This window comes from Papio anubis, chromosome 12, assembly GCF_008728515.1.
Source record: "Papio anubis isolate 15944 chromosome 12, Panubis1.0, whole genome shotgun sequence".
NCBI lineage: Eukaryota > Metazoa > Chordata > Mammalia > Primates > Cercopithecidae > Papio > Papio anubis.
In genome coordinates, this window is record NC_044987.1 from 6,536,426 (window position 1) to 6,553,626 (window position 17,201).

The window sequence follows — 17,201 nt, forward strand, 5'->3', positions numbered from 1 at the left end:
ATGAGGTTAATCATCAAAATGTTGTGTTTAAAAAATAGGCCGGGTGTGGTGGCTCATGCCTGTAATCCCAGCACTTTGGGAGGCTGAGGCGGGCGGATTAGCTGAGGTCAGGAGTTTGAGACCAGCCTGGCCAACATGGTGAAATCGCATCTCTACTAAAAACACAAAAATTAGCCAGGCGTGGTAGTGGGTGCCTGTAATCCTAGCTACTCTGGAGGCTGAGGCAGGAGAACTGCTTGAGCCTGGGAGGTGGAGGTTGCAGTGAGATGAGATCATGCCACTGTACTGCAGCCTGGCTGACAGCAAGACTCTGTCTCAAATAAAAATAACAATCAATGACATAATGCATGCTCTTGTTTCTTTCCTCCTACTATATTCTTCACACTGTACTTTTTGTTCAATGTCTCTGTGTCCCACTGGACTGTAGTTCCTCGGGTCGAGTATAATGTTGTTCTTGCAGGCTGCTATGTATCTAATCATCAGCCCAATGCCTTGTACAGAGATGTACCTGGACACACTTCTGCTGAATGAATGAATGAATGAATGAGTTTAACAGTATTTTGTTAAGTATAAAGAATTGTTACTTGAGCTTTTGCCATTTCTTGACTGCTAACTGGTTAATTTCTTATCCAGAGAAAACCCTCCTACTCAAAAGTTGTTTACAGGGAATGACGCCCTTGAGTCACATCACGGTGATAAAATATGTACTCGACAATCCCTCCTCACCCCCAAACTGGCCTTTTGCAATCTCCACCGCATGATAATCTTGTGACGTCTAGGAAACAGCCCATTCTGTAGAGAATAAAAAGCTCTGTCCATCTCTCATTGTTCCTCCTTATAACCTTCCTCTCCTGCCCCGGCTTCTCACCCCCATCCTTTTCTATTTTCTGCTCCCTGATCCATCTTGTCCCCAGGCCACTACTTGAAGTGTGAGCAGTCTCCCTGCCTTAGGTGATTTATGGGTCTAGGGACACCAAGGTCAGAGCACAGATTGTTTTGCAAGCGTCCCTGAAGCCCCTGTACAGTGCTGGGGAGTCAAGCCCAAAGAGGCAGTTCACAGGAAATGGGACTGAATTTGCAACAAGCGGCACAAAGTGGCACCGGATATCACCAGACAACCAAAACACTCATTGTTTCCTCCCCACCCTGTGACCCAGGCCTGGATTTAGAAAGAGACAGCAGCTGCAGTCCTGGAAACCCAGGTGAACACTCAACAGAGGGCACTGTTAGAAGGAAGCCAGGTGCTAGGCTTTGAGTGAGGGATGTTGACTGAGATTTCTGGGGTTCCATTTTTGTCTAGAATTATGTTTGCCTAAGCAATGTGCAGGCGATAACAAGATTCTTGTGGAATTTGAGCATGGGAATGGTCCAATTGTGAGTTATTTCCTCAGTTACTTAGTCAGCAACCTGGTACTTACTGAAGGTCTTCTACGTGCTGGGCACCAGGCTAGGGGTGGAGACAGACAAGGGAAGATGCTGAGCACATGAGTCTTCAGGCCAAAGTGAGCTTGTGTTCTAGTTCTCATTCTGCTTCTTACTCTCTGAGCAATCTCAAGCAGCTGTATGACCTCATTGGAGACAAATTGTGAATATTAAACTGAGGTAATATATATCAACACCTAGGGGCTCAATGGGATAATTTATGTACGTATTGAAGTTCCTGATTTCAAGAGCTTGGTTATAGTTCTCTGCTCTTAACACTACTGCATAAGAGAATGATCTGGAGAACTTTTAAAGAATGCCAATGCCTAGGTCCCACCTCCAAAGATCCTAGGAACATTGCTCCGTTTTAGAAGCTTCCCACATCACTTAATGTGCAGCCAGGATTGAGGACAACTGTGTGATAAGACAAAATTAACACATGGCATAATTAGAGAAAAGTTGATCACAACATGTCTGCATTCCCTTTCAAATAACATTAGTCCTGATGGCAACATTCTCATCCAAATTATCCAGATGAGCTTTGCAAATTTCCTACAACTCATTGACTATCCAACAATTGCATTAGAGGCTTCTTCTAAAATCCATATTTACCTCTTTTACAAAATTTCCTTTATCTTTAGTAAAATTTTGGCCTCTTTCTCTTGCCTCCCCCCTACTCTGTGGACTGTAAAAATGTGAAAATGTTATCTCCAGAAGCACATTCGAACACTTTCTCTGTAAGTTCACTTCCCATGAAAGTTAAAACAAAGACAGCAAAGAGGAGAAATAGAGAATACTAAGTACCTTTTACAATCCCCTCTCTCCACTCTCCCTCTCTCCAGCTCCCCAAACTCCAGCTCATCTGATTTCTATTATGCCCACATAAATGTCTCCTAAGCCCTGGGCATCTGGGGACATTGCCAACTCCACAGCTACTTCATGGTTTCACTTCCCCCTTGTTCCTGTAACTCTGGCCCAAAGCACCAACTAAGCTCTGACCTGGACTACTGAAGACAGCATGACCATCAAACACTTACATGAGTGTTTCATTTCAATAATACTTTCAAGCCACTGTCTTCCTCCAGCAACATTACACCTGCCAACCCAGGAAATCAAATCCCTTAAGAAAGATCAGTAAACTAATCTTCCTGGAAACCTGCATTGGAGGTGAGACAATTAAATGTAAAGATGTAAGTAATTATCCAAGGCCATTGCAAGGAGAATCAGGTGCTCCTGTCTCCCACTATGCAACACAAGGCCTAGTTCTCTAGTTACAGAGCACAATGTTGCTGTAATAGCCTAATTGATTTATAATGTTTTTCTCTGTATTGTAGCATGTGTGCAATTAGTTACTGAAAAGGAAACACAGCTCAGCTCAGCCGCTGCATCTGCTGCTAGTCAGGGACATACAATTTCATGCCCTATTTTCCAGATGGCTTGATTAACATTCAGAGGAACCTACTGGCTCGGTCGGAACTGCAAAAGAAGCAGGGGAAGCTCAGGTATAATTGAACTTGGGAGAACCACCCCAGGTGGAAAGAAAGCAAAATCTCCAAATGCAAGCCAAACATGTAATACTGTGAGAAGGAGTAAAAGATGGGGAGTGGCTCTTTTTCCTCCTTTTATTCATATATCAGTTCATTTATATAACAAATATTCATTGAGCATTTAGTAAGTACCAGTTTTCTGTTAATTTCACAGTGGTAAGCCAACAAATATGTTCCATGCTTTTATGGAGTACACAGTAAGTGGGGGAGGCACATATTAAATAGAGAGCTACATATATAAAAATATGAGTGTGGGGCTGAGCACAGTGGCTCATGCCTGTAATCCCAGCACCGTAGGAGGCCGAAGCTGATGGATCACTTGAGGTCAGGAGTTCAAGACCAGCCTTGCCAACATGGTAAAACCTCAACTCTACTAAAAATACAAAAAGTAGCCAGGAGTGGTGGTGCATATCTGTAATCCCAGCTGCTCGAGAGGCTGAGGCAGAAGAATCACTTGAACCCAGAAGGAAGAGATTGCAGTGAGCTGAGATCATGCTACTACACTCCAGCCTGGCCAACAGAGGCAGACTGTCTCAAAAAAAAAAAAACAAAACTATATAGATAGATAGGTAGATAGATTCATATGTATATATTCATATATATATTCATATATGGATTCATATATATATTCATATATATTCATATATATAGATTCATATATATATATGAATCTGGGAGTGGTATCTGTTAAGAGAAAAGTATAGTACAGGCAGAGAAGTACTGTCAGAGAAGGTTTCCCTGAGGAAGAACTGTTAAAATATGAGACCTGAGGAAGGGGTAGAGATGGTCTCCAGAGAGGAGGAAAGGCATTTCAGACAGAGTCCATAGCAGATTAAAGAAAGGATCTTGGTGAACGTCAGTAATTTTAGAAAGGCCGGTGTGTCTACAGCCTGACGAGAGGGAGGAGGTGGTATAGGGTGATTCCGGAAATGTCAATTAAGTGCTGGGTAAATGGAGGCTTTGGGATTTCTATTAAGAGTGTTATATCTTGGCCGGGCGCGGTGGCTCAAGCCTGTAATCCCAGCACTTTGGGAGGCCGAGACGGGTGGATCACGAGGTCAGGAGATCGAGACCATCTTGGCTAACACGGTGAAACCCCATCTCTACTAAAAAAATACAAAAAACTAGCCGGGCAAGGTGGCGGGCGCCTGTAGTCCCAGCTACTCGGGAGGCTGAGGCAGGAGAATGGCGTGAACCCGGGAGGCGGAGCTTGCAGTGAGCTGAGATCTGGCCACTGCACTCCAGCCTGGGCGACAGAGCGAGACTCTGTCTCAAAAAAAAAAAAAAAGAGTGTTATATCTTTAAGTATGCAAGGAAGCCACTAAATTAGGCATTTTAAGTAGAAGAGAAAACATGATTTAAATCTTTAAACATTTGTTTTAATTGCTCCTTGGAAAACAGGGACAAGAAGGGAGTTTCATGAGTGGAAGCAAAGATAGCCATTGGAAGCCAGGTGAGTACTGGCTGTGGCTTGGGTTTGGATGATGCTGGTAGAAGCAAAATGAAATTGATGGTTTCGAGCTATCTAGGAAGCAAAATCAGTAGGATGTGGTAGTAGATTGAAAGTGAAGAGGGAGGCGAAAATGGTAAGAAGAATAACCTGTTTTCTTTCTTGAGCAACAGAGTCTGCGAACACATGGATCCTTCTCAGAGAGATGGAATTTAAAACAAGAGGGTGGAGTCAATTGTTTTGAAAGAAAGCACAGAGTAAGAGGAAAAGGGGACTCAAAACTGAGGCTTGGGGAATTCCAACTGAAGAGGTCAAATTGGTGGAGGACCTGGTAGGAAAAAGAACTATATCTGAGGAAAAGAAAATAAACCAGCAGAATGGAAAGAGCCCTATCAAATTCAATGCAGTTGTCAGGTACCATGAGAATTGAAAGATGTCTGTTGTGTTCAGGAGCGTGGAGGTCCTCATGACTACTAGAGAGGAGCAGTTTGGCTGGCTGCATGGCATGTTTTGAAGTTCCAAACTCATTATCAGACTGACCCCTGAGAAGAGATGTGGAAGGCACCAGTGTGCTGAAGAGGTTTTTCTCTGTTAGTGCTGAAGGATATAATTGGATGGTTGAATAAGTGGATGAATGGAGACTATGCCTGCATCTGCAAACGTGTTTCTTATTTCTTAATTGTGGCCATTTCTTTCTGGGAGAGGAAGGCATGGGGAAATGGTGAAAAGGGAGCAACTGTCACACGTACCCACTAAAACAATTGACTCCACCCTCTTGTTTTAAATTCCATCTCTCTGAGAAGGATTCATGTGTTCACATACTCTGTTGCTCAAGAAAGAAAACAGGTCATTCTTTTTACCATTTTCCTCTCCCTCTTCACTTTCAATCTACTATCAAATCCTACTTACTTTTACCTCCTAGATATCTTTCTAAATCATCAATTTAGATTCCTAAATTAATCAATTCCTAAATCCTCTGGCTGGCCAGATTATAACATGGTAAGAATGAAGGAACTAAACAGATCTGGAGTTGTGGATGGTGAGTCATGGCCATTTCTTTATGGGAGAGGAAGGCATACGGAAATGGTGAAAAGGGAGCAATTTTTACACATATATACTAATTAAGACGACAACATCAACTAGGGAACCCATATTTATCCTCCATCTAGATCAGTCATTCCCAAGCCTGGCTGATCATCAGAAAGATCTATGGAACTTTTACAAAGGACCCACTTCCAAGTTATACCCTAAAACATCCTAATTCAGCGAGTGTGTGCTGGATCTGGGTGTTCGAGTTCTACCTGGTCCGCAGTTGAGTCTGACGATCGTTCAGTCAGTGAACTGCTGCTTTAATTACTCTTGGTTTTAATTTCTACCCTAAAACTCCCTGAGAATTCCAACAAAGAGCTCAGTAACCCTGTTCTTCCTTTCCCTCATTATTTTGTAAAATATAGAACACAAGGAGAACTTACTTTTGATTTATTAATGATGCCAAGAAGTATCAAACAGTTTATTGTTTCTATTATTAGAGGTTAGAGGAAACCAGACCTGAAACATAAGTGTAGCGTAGTCATTTACATACGCAAGATCCTTGTACAGCTCCTCATGAACATCCTGGGATGAATGCTGGGAGGCTTTACCGACTTCATCAATTCCATTTTTCAGATGAAGAAGCTGAGTAGGAGACATTGACCTAATTACCTCTTAAAGGCCCCACCTCTTGAAACCATCACATAGGCAACACCTGAGTTTTGGAGGGGACACACTGAAGCCATAGCAGGGGGCAATACAAAGGAAGAGCTCAGCTTGAGAGGAGCACTTGGAAACCGTTTCTTGGGCCTTAAAGGAAATCCATCCAGGCTGGTGTTTGTTGAGTGCTGCTGCTGCTGTTGTCACTGTTTATTTGTTGCTATTATTTTTTCCTGTTTTGTGCCAGGCATCCTACATATTTTACATCTCAGTGCTGAGGACAGCAAGCATCTCCCCATGTTACCAGGTAGGCTTTCCAGATAAAACACAAGGTGCCAGTTAAATTTGAACTTCAGATAAACTGTGAGTAATGTTTCAATATAAGGGTATCTCATGCAATACATGGGATATTTATATTAAAACATTACTTCTTGTTTATCTGAAATTCAAATTTCACTGGGTGCTTTGTATTTTTATTTGCTAAATCCAGCAACTTAGTCCCTAAGACAAAGTTGGGAATTCTTAAAGAAATAACATTTTATGTTTGGAAGCCTCTGATTCCAGCCTATTGTCTTCCTCTGTACACTTTTCCCTGTGCTTGCCACTAAGCTATGTCCAAAGTACAGCTTTAGGATCTCTGGAGCCTTTTTGTCCACATAGAGCAGGACAAGTCAATAAACAGGCAGCATTGGGGCAGCATGAACTTGAGCCATTCACAGTTAATGGTAATGCCTTGGTGAGGGAAACAAATATTAGGGAATGAAACAAAGGTGCTTCCTGTAAGGACCACCATTATCACTAACTGAGGGAATTTGAGAGTGCTTCACTTCGAACAGATCTGAGGTATGGAAACCTGAGTTCATACACATCCAGGGGTGCTTTCGTTTTTACTAATTACAAAGGGATTCCTTGCCTTATACAAAGCTTTCAAAAGATGCTTGGAACATAGTTTGACTTTTTCTATTCAAAAATAGTTGAATACCGCTGTGATATACAATAATGTACTCATTTATACTTTAATAAAATACAGATTTGCTGTTGTATGGGTTAGGGCCACCAGATTTAGCAAATAAAAACATAGAATGCCCAGTTACACTTGAATTGCATGTAAACAACAAGTATTTTTCAGCATGAGCATGTCCGGTGCTTGTACTAAAAAATGAGTTGTTGATCTGCAATTCAAATGTGTCTGTGCATCCAGTAGTTTACATGGCAATGCTGTATGGGATACAGTCTCATATTCCTGATTTTGAAGGCACAGGAAGATGGAAAAAGGGGCGGGGAAAGGAAGATATAAGAATTAGGTCAGTATGTAATGCACTGAATTTTATCATAGGACCTGCTGGGCTCAGTAGATGTACCAATTAGGTACTTTTGGCAATGAGACTTGAAGTCTCTCTTGGAGGTTGGTAGACTTATATTATGAAGCCATGAGCCACTCTAGGTTTTGTGACCGAGCCACCACTGTGACAAATCAGGTATTTGCAAAAACGGCTGGGGGACACCTTCTGCACAAGGTAGGATGCACACTCCTCTGCCTGCTGAGCCTGGTCACCAGAGATCGCCCTTCACAGGATTTCCATAAGAGGGCCAGGCAGTTCAGAAAGGAATCTCTTCCAAAGCGCCATCTGTTGCAATGTCAGCAGCTTCACGGATTGTTCACAGGAGCTAACACATTCAAATTAAAGTGGGCAAAAGAATTTGTGAGCTGCAGCTTCTGAATTTCCCGAATTTTTTCAATGATCTCTTTCATTTCTACACCCAGGTTTTGCCATTCTTTGAAACTGTGATCATCAGAGTTTTAAAATAACTAAAATTGCTCAAAAATGCCATGACCTGCCTCAGAAAGGAGTTTGTTTCTTGTGTTTGGGAGACTGAGTGAATATTTAGTGGGCACGTTAGGGAGTTGATGCAATCTCTTTTGGTGTTTAGACTCGACGACATGATTTTTCAGGTCTTGAAAACTGTTTAGCACAACACAGACTCTAGGATCATATATAATTGAATTAAAATCCATGGCTTTGCCTTTTATTAATTTTGAACAAATCACTAAATTTTTCTAACCTGCTTTTTTTTTTTTTTTTTTAACAGTCTTGCTCTGTCACCTAGGCTAAAGTGCAGTGGCAGTGGTGCGATCTCAGCTCACTGCTACCTCTGCCTCCCGGGTTCAAACGATTCTCCTGCCTCAGCCTCCTAAGTAGCTGGGACTACAGGTGACTGCCACAACACCTGGCTAATTTTTTGTATTTTTAATAGAGACAGGGTTTCACCATGTTATCCAAGATGGTCTCCATCTCCTGACCTCATGATCCACCCACCTCAGCCTCCCAAAGTGCTGGGATTAGAGGTGTGAGCCACCGTACCCAGCCTATTTCTTTATTTGTAAATTAGGGACAAACCCAATGGGTTGTTATAAAGATGTGCAAAGATAATACATGTTTTAAAGATTTGAAAAGATTTGTAAAGTACATGGCATCATTACAGACACAAAACCCAGAGTGAACTAAATGTAAGCAATCATTTGAGGTTTTATATGTTAATGAACTTTGACCAGAAAAACCCTACAATGGTGATTTGAAGAGACCAGAAATTTGGGCTTATAGAACTTGTCTTAGCTTAATAGCATGAGATTCCACCATGTCGATGATCAGGAAGGTATCACAGGTCTCTTATTCGGTGTATTTCTTGAGGGGTGGCTCAAGGAGAAGGAACTTGGGATGTACTTGTCTCACTTCGGTCCCTGACGCAATATGATGTACACATTCGGTGCTCAGGAAATAATGTTTGCTGGAGAATGTGATCTCCTTTGCCATAAATACAAGCAGGAGCTTTGATGTTTATTCCATGAAACTCCTGGGTAGAAATAAACAGAGAAAGAAACTCAGTCCCATAGACACAATGGGGCTTTTCTGCTTTTCAGTTTCTCTGCAGACCTTTTAAAATGTTGGGAGCTTAGCTGTGGTCAAAGCATGCCCACTTACATTTCAAACAGTGCTGAGCAATGAGATCTCTCTTTGTAAAAGGTGCAGTCTCCAACACCCTATGCGAAAGCTGCAGGACTATTTGTTTTATGTTCTTATCAGCACAGATCAATATTCCTAACTGCCTGCCAAGTCATTTTCCCAATAGTTTGCAGAAACCTTATCTTTTTTAGAAGCCCATGTTGATTTTCTCCATTTTTATAAAATAATACTGCCATTCAGGTCAAAAGATCCGAATAATGAACACATTTGACGCAGGGACTTTATAAAAATTATTGTTTCCTGCCCACACTGGGAATCTGTTGTCTATGCATAATCAACCAGGAAAATTAGTTTATGGGAATCTTAAGTCCATCCTGAGTGCACAGAGATAAATTATAAAAATAAAGCTAACGTCTATTTTTTTTTCCCCCTGGGGTAAGTGCTGAGCATAATATTTTCAGACTTGAGACTGAAGTGCAGCATCGGGCATTATTCTCAGTCTCACAGCGCCACCGTTTGGCCCATGTTCTCCCTTGTTTTCTGAAGGTGAAATCCAGGCAGCTGTTTTTTTTACAATCCTACTTTCTTGGCTATGGCTTGACATAATTTCCCCGGAGAGTTCAGTCTTAGGGTATGATAATATACCTTGGATCTGCAAAGCATTAAAAGGGAGGATATTGTCAGATATATGATCTAGCCATGGACACAGGCCAGATGCATTCGTAACTGAAAGAGAAGGCCCTCTTGTCTGGTCCACTCTTAACTGGTTTGATTTTGCTGTTATCCATCAGCACCTTCCTTACTAATGCGGGATGGCTCAGTTAATTTCTTTCTTTGGCCTTTCAGTTATGCTGTTGAGAGCTTGCTTATAGCCATATATAACAGGTGACAACAATGGCTTTTCAGAAACAATACCAAGAGAGCAATAGAAACACTTTATTTACCCACAGTGTAAAATGGGCTGCAATTAATTATTTAGAGATGGGACAAGCTCTGATAATAGATTGATTAATGATTTGGGCTATATTTTTGGCATTAACTCAAACTGGACTTGGGCTTAGTTTCAAAATAAAATAAACCCATCTAGACCAACCTTTAAAATGGTTAGAGACAATCAGATAGTGCTTTATGCCTAGGGGTTTATGGTTGGAAACCTTGAAGGAAAAGTTAACTGAATTATCTACAGTCAGGTTCAGTGCATGCCAAAGCCTTAGAATTCTAACTCAATTCTTTTGGCTGAGTTTCTACCTGCCCCTGCAGCTAGTCAATTCCATGGAAATATGACTCATATTGTTTGCTGTCATGTAATAAAAAGAAATGGTGGTAGTTCTCCTCTTTAGGTTTCCAAGCACAAATTTTTGACTTGATTGAGGCTTAATCGAGGTTGACGACATTGTTAGAGCACTTCTTTCATTCTGACTTCTAAGAAGGAAATAGCGAAGAGAAGTTAGAAATAGACATGCTAATCTCAATTAAAAAAAAATTTTTTTTTTTGAGACGGAGTCTCCCTTGGGTGCCAGGCTGGAGTGCAGTGGCGCGATCTCGGCTCACTGCAACCTCCGCCTCCCGGATTCAAGTGATTCTCCTGCCTCAGACTCCTGAGTAGCTGGGATTACAGGTGCCTGCCACCATGCCCGGCTAATTTTTTCTATTTTTAGTAGAGATGGGGTTTCACTGTGTTAGCAAGGATCATCTTGATCTCCTGACTTTGTGATCCACCCGCCTCAGCCTCCCAAAGTGCTGGGATCACAGGCACGAGCCACTGCACCCGACCCTAATCTCAATTTTTAGTTTTCGTTTTAGTGGACACGTTAGGGGGGACATTTTGGCCAGAGCATTCAATCTCCTCTACTTACAAAAGTCCTATATATCCATTACCCTTGCATGCCAAATTTTATTTACTCCAAAAAGCCATTCTGATTTCTTTAACAGTGGCTTCTCCTCACTTTGAATCTCTTCAGTTCTTTTTCTTATAAACATTTTCCTGGGCAAGAAGATGGAAATCTCCACACCATGCCTGACTCTCTTGGTGTTTTGCTCCTAGTAATCTCTCAATAAGAGATTTTTAATAAAACTGTGTGAGTACACATGACAGAAGCATAAGCACTCTTCCAAAACTGCAACGGCATAGCAATATGATGCACGTGTCTGTGAACATACAGCTACCGCCCCATCGGCAGCTTCTCTTTCTTTTGCTCAGTTTCTATGCTGTAGCCAAAGCAGCTTTAAAACAAATTTGAACATATCACTTTCCTGCTTTCAAAGCTTCATGACTCTTTCTGGCCTCTTGGATAGACTCCAAATTCCTTAGATGGGTCTACCATGTTTGTACTGTCTATCCCCAACCCCCCTCTGTAATCTCACTTTTCTGCATTCCCCCATGATTCACACTTCAGTCTACTTTGAATTTCTCTGTTGTTATCCCTTTCTGAATTCTCTCTCCCTCCATTTTATGCCTAGAAGATGTTTCTTCATTATTTAAGATTCCCTATAAAAGTTCGCAAATTTCTTTAGGATTTTCCACAGATCCAAGACAGAAGAAGTTTCAACTTTCTCTGGGATTTTATATAGTTTTGCTCACTATTTTACTATAGCATCTACTGAATCTTATATGAAAATGCTTCCACTTATACTAAGTCATGTACTAGACCTAAGAGTCTTTAAGATAGGGATCTTACTGATTTGTTTTGGTCTTCAAGCTTAGTATATAATACATAATGGGGCCTTCACACGTGTGTGATGAATGAATAAATGAGCAATTCTAAAGGATAATGACAATAACACTGGACTGTCATTGGGAGACTTGAGTTCTAGACCCACCTATTGTTTCCACCTTGAGGTCTCAGACAATTTAACCTTATTAGTCCCAGATTTCTAGCACACACATGAGTGCTTCAGATTTGGTAACTGCCAAAGTCTTTTCTGTGGTCTGACCTGTGAAGTTGTGATTCTTGAGTAAAGTTCGTCAACGCAGCCTTTCTGGGAACTTCCCAATTCAACAGGTTTCAATTAATTAACCAGGCAAGACTCTTCCACATGTGATAGCTCAGCACGTACTGAGAGTAAATACCATGTTAGTGATGAAGAGATTGGAATTTCTGCAAAGAAATTGATTCTGATCTGGAGCCTCTTACTAGTTTGGAGAGACAAAAATATTGGACACATTGCCTATTGTTATTTACTCGAGATTAGTTAATGGAAATTGGAGGATTTAGGGGCACATAGTGCTGCCACATCAATAACTGACTTGATTCTTTTATAAACCATTCACAGATTGAATTCCATGAAAAGTAAATTCCTACCTACTTTTCCAAGGATTGAATCCAGAGCATTTTCTTAGACGTTGTAACCAGGGTGCACAGGGCAGTGAGCTAAGGTGTAATCTTCCATCTGTGTAGTGCTTTACGCTTGTTCTCACTGTGCTTCAGTTTAAAAGGGACCTGAGATCCAGAAAACAGAAGACTGTGGTCCCCTGAGTATCCAGCTTTCTACTCAGTATCTCTTCATGTCTAATTGGCATGCCAAACTTTACATGGCATAAACGAAACCCTTGGTTGCCCCACATATCCAGAATTTACCTCCACAGGTATTTGCTATTTAAGTAAATGCCATCATTATCAACTCAATTTCTTAGGACAAAAATTTACAAGTCATTCTGGATTCCTCGATTTCCCTCAATTCCCATTATCCAATCATCAGTCTGCTATCCCATTTCCGTCAAAATGTATTCTGAAACCAATTACTTTTTACTCCCTCTACTGCAACCACCCTTTCCCCAGATGCTGTGATCTTTTACCTAATGTTATCACCTCTGCAGTAGCTTTTCTGCCTCCACATTTGCTCCCTCACATAGGATCTGTTCTACACGCAGGCAGCAGCCAGAGAAATCATTCTAAACTACAAATCAGATCCTCCTATACTCATTTAAAAGCCTCCAGTGGCTTCTAAGTATATTTTGAACCTGACTCTTCCTGTGGCCTGGTCATTCTAACATTATCTGGCTTTGCCAATGCACCCAACTAATCTCTCTCTCTTCCTTCTTCCTTCTCTGGTTTACTTAGTTTTATCCATGGTCTTTTGTGATGTCCCCCCACCCTTTTTTTTCAGAAATGTCATCTTGCTCTGTCACCCAGAACACAGTGAGATTTCTAAAAAAAAAACACACACAAAAGGATGGAGTGCAGTGCTATGATCATAATTCACTTGTATCCTCAAGCTCCTGGGCTCACACAATCCTCCTGCCTCAGCCTCTGGTGTAGCTGGGACACAGGTGCATGCTACTCACCTGTGAAATTCTCATCTCATAACATTTGTGCTTATGGTCCCTTCTGTATTGAATGCTCCTCTTACACAGCTGGCTTCTCATCATTTAGGTCTTACCCTCATGAGGCTCCTCCTTATAGAGAGCTTATCTGATGCTCTCTAAAACAAGGGGTCCTGTTATAGTCAATGTCTGTCAAAATCACCCTGTTTCATCTTCTTCATAAACTTATCAGTACTTCAATGATCTTATTTCTTGGTTTATATATTTATATATTGTCTGGCCCTTCCCACTATAATTCAAACTCTTTGCAGATGGATATTCTGCCTGTCTTATTAAGTGTTGTGTTCCACACTTTTAGAACATGTTTATCATGTCTTATGTCATATAATAATATACATTAATAAATATTTGTTAATTAACTGACTAACCAAGTTTTCCTATTGTTATATATGAGCAATAAAAAATAGAAATAAAACAACTAATTAATGAGTGTTAGATAGTCTCTAAAACAATGTAAAACTATTTGGTTTAGAAAGGAAACTTGTAATAGATGAATAGAGACTAAATGTACATAAGACCCTTTCACATTGTCTCATTTTTCTCTTTGACAAGCCTTTATAGAGATATTTACAAGAGTGAGAACATCCTAGATAGATGGATAGATTGATAGACAGACCCAGTAATTACCCAGCAGTAGCAGCCGGTGTTAATATCAGTACCAGTGTCAGTGTTTATTGATACTGTTAATATCCTACAGTGTCAGTATCCTTATCTGATAATCAGTATCAAATTATGATATTAGCTATTAATAATAATTATTATCAGTATCAGTGTCAACTATTAGTATCAATAATCAGTAATTACCTATCAGGGGAACCAGCCCCCAATATTTCAACATAGGTTCTTTTCTATTTTCCCTAAGTGTCGGCTGGTCTGAGAAATAAAGAGAAAGAGTACAAAGAGAGAAAGTTTACAGCTGGGCCTCTGGGGGTGTCATCACATATTGGCAGGACCATCATGGCAACCTCGAGCCACAAAGCCAGCAAGTTTTTACTAGCAATTTTAAAAGGGGAGGGGGTGTACAAACAGGGAGTAGGTCACAAGGATCACATGCTTCAAAGGGCAATAAGATTACAAGGCAAGGCAAAATTAGAATTACTGATGAGGGTCTATGTCCTGCTGTGCATGCATTGTCTTGATAAATGTCTTAGCAGGAAACAGGGTTCCAGAGCAGACAACTGGTCTGACTAGAATTTACCAGGCTGGAATTTCCCAATTCTTGTAAGCCTGACTGTACTGCAGGAGACCAGGGTGTATTTCAGTCCTTACCTCTACTGCATAAGACAGACACTTCCAGAGTGGCCGTCTATAGACCTACTCCCAGGAATGCATTCCTTCCCCAGGGTCTCAATTATTAATATTCCTTGCTGGGAAAAGAATTCAGTGATATTTCTCCTACTCACACGTCTGCTTATAGGCTCCCTGCAAGAAGAAAAATATGGCTCTATTCTGCCCAACCCCACAGGCATTCAGACCTTATGGTTATCATCCCTCATTCCCTGAAAATCGCTGTTATTCTGTTCTTTTTCAGGGTGCACTGATTTCATATTGTTCAAACACATGTATTTTACAATCAATTTGTACAATAGTGGTCCTGAGGTGATGTACATTTTCAGCTTACGAAGATAACGTGATTAAGAGATTAAAGTAAAGACAGGCATAAGAAATTATAAGAGTATTGATTGGGGAAGCGATAAATGTCCATGAAATCTTCACAATTTATGTTCAGAGACTGTAGTAAAGGCAGGCGTAAGAAATTATAAAAGTATTAATTTTGGGAGCTGATAAATGTCCATGAAATCTTCACAATTTATGTTCTTCTGCTTCGGCTCCAGCAAGTCCCCCTATTTGGAGTCCCTGATTTCCTGCAACAGTTACCCAATATCAGTATCAATATCAGCCAGGGTCCCAAAAGGAAATGGACAGCATATTAAAATGGAGTAATTTGAAGACAATTTAATAAAGAGATTATTTACAAGGACATGGGAGGGGTTTAGAAACAATAGGAGGGATTCTGGTGCTAGAGACAGGCGGGATGATTCTCACCACTACGCTGAGGTGAGTGACAAAGTATTTACCTGACAAAACACTTACACTTCTCCAGAGAGAAGTGTAGACAGAGGGCCTTCTGACAGCAGCTGCAGCCTTCCACAGAAGATCACACTAATTCAGTAGGACCTGCCAGAAACGGAATTAGGGAAATAATTATCTCAACGTCACTCTTCCTTCACTTGCTTCGTCTCCCAGAGGCTGACTGTCCCACCAGCCGAGCTCCACCAGAAGCTTGAGGCCCCCTGATGCTGCACATCTGGATTAGCCTCCCAGAGCACACAGAGGGTGGAGCGGGTGAAGAGGGACCCTGCAGGAGTACATGCGAGACCTCCATCACATTGGGGAAATGCAAATAAAAACATAAACTATGGTCGTATTCAAAGTCAACAGGCTAGGTGCCAGCAGAGCTGCAAGCTGGTACCAAAGCAGAGGCTGCTTGCCCTCTACAAGTTTTCTACCAAAGCACAGATCCATTTTCTTTTGTTCAGCAAGGGTAAGAAAGAAGATGCTTGACACTGACTCATAAAACAGTTAGGGAGGAAGAGTGCCTGAATACAGGGTTTTCTTTTTCTTTTCTGTTTTGCATTTATCTTTTTTAAGCCTAAATTGATGGCACAAATTCAGTTCGTAAGAAGAGCAAGAGGAGACATGGGGGCTGGTGCAGTGCCACATCTGTGTGCGTGCATTGTGGTGCACACACGCCAGGTTTGGTGGTGCTCAGAAGTCTCTGTTTTTAACAAAACTTAACATTAAAGAAATGGACAGATTTTAATCACCTCCTGAAGCTAAACCTAGGAAAATAGAAAAGTCAAAGGACCTTGCAATGTTAAATTTTACTAATCTGTGAGGTTCCAAGCAGGAAAGGATTTCAACTAGGAATCCATATCCAATTGCCCATAATTTAGTACTACTCCTGCCTTTATCCTTGACAGGATTTTCAACACCTTTCCTTAGTAATTTTTTAAAGAGATATCACAACCACTGAGAAGGAATTACTGATAATTTCTCTTCAACATGATAAAGGAAAGCACCAGAAATGTCATATGTTGGTCCTTTTATTTCCTTTTTTTTTTTTTTATTTTGTTCCCTCAAAAAACAGTTGACTTTCTGCAAGAGAAAAACAATCAAAAGTACTTAACACTTCTGTTTTATTTCCCTGAGCCTTTTTTTCTTTGTTCCTTTTATTTGACCTAATGACATTTAGGAAAGAAGATCTAGAATATTTTACATAACTTTTATGAATCTGGGCATGGGAGAGAAAGAGTTGGGAAGAAGAACAGGCGTAGACAAAAATGTGTAGAGGGAAATCAAATGAGCCTGAAGAACTAGGAAGTGGGTGATGGAACAATGCTCTCTAAGATCCGTCTCAGACTTGGAACTTGAACTAGGAATTCTCGACCGTGGAGCTGTCTATAGAACACACAAAAAAGAGAGTTATGAAGAAAAAGAAGAAAAGAAAGGAGAAAGCTAGAGAAGCTACAAAGAAAAGAAAGAAGGGGGAAAGCCTAGAGTAAGAGAGGAGAGGAGAAAGAGAAAGAGAGGTAGAGAAGAGACCAGAGGCAACTGGAAGTGAAGAAAGCTGAAACCTCATGGGAAAGAAGCCTGCTCAGAAGACAGAAAGGCTGTAGTGATTCTACTGCAACCTCCGCCTCCTGGGTTCAAGTGATTCTCCTGCCTTAGCCTCCCAAGTAGCTGGGATTACAGGTGCCCGCCACCATACCTGGCTAATTTTTTGTAATTTTAGTAGAGATGAG

At 41.0% G+C, this 17,201-nt stretch overlaps 1 long non-coding RNA gene across 1 annotated transcript in view; it reads right to left on the minus strand.

The window, feature by feature from the left end:
* Positions 1–8,618: 8,618 nt before the first annotated feature.
* LOC103878002 overlaps positions 8,619–17,201 on the minus strand; it is a 152,825-nt gene continuing 144,242 nt past the window's right edge. The window contains exons 7-9 of the long non-coding RNA XR_002517290.2: positions 15,474–15,573; positions 12,374–12,511; positions 8,619–8,961 (exon numbers count right to left, since the gene is read on the minus strand). This is a non-coding gene — a long non-coding RNA (uncharacterized LOC103878002). The remainder of the gene's footprint in view (positions 8,962–12,373; positions 12,512–15,473; positions 15,574–17,201) is intronic.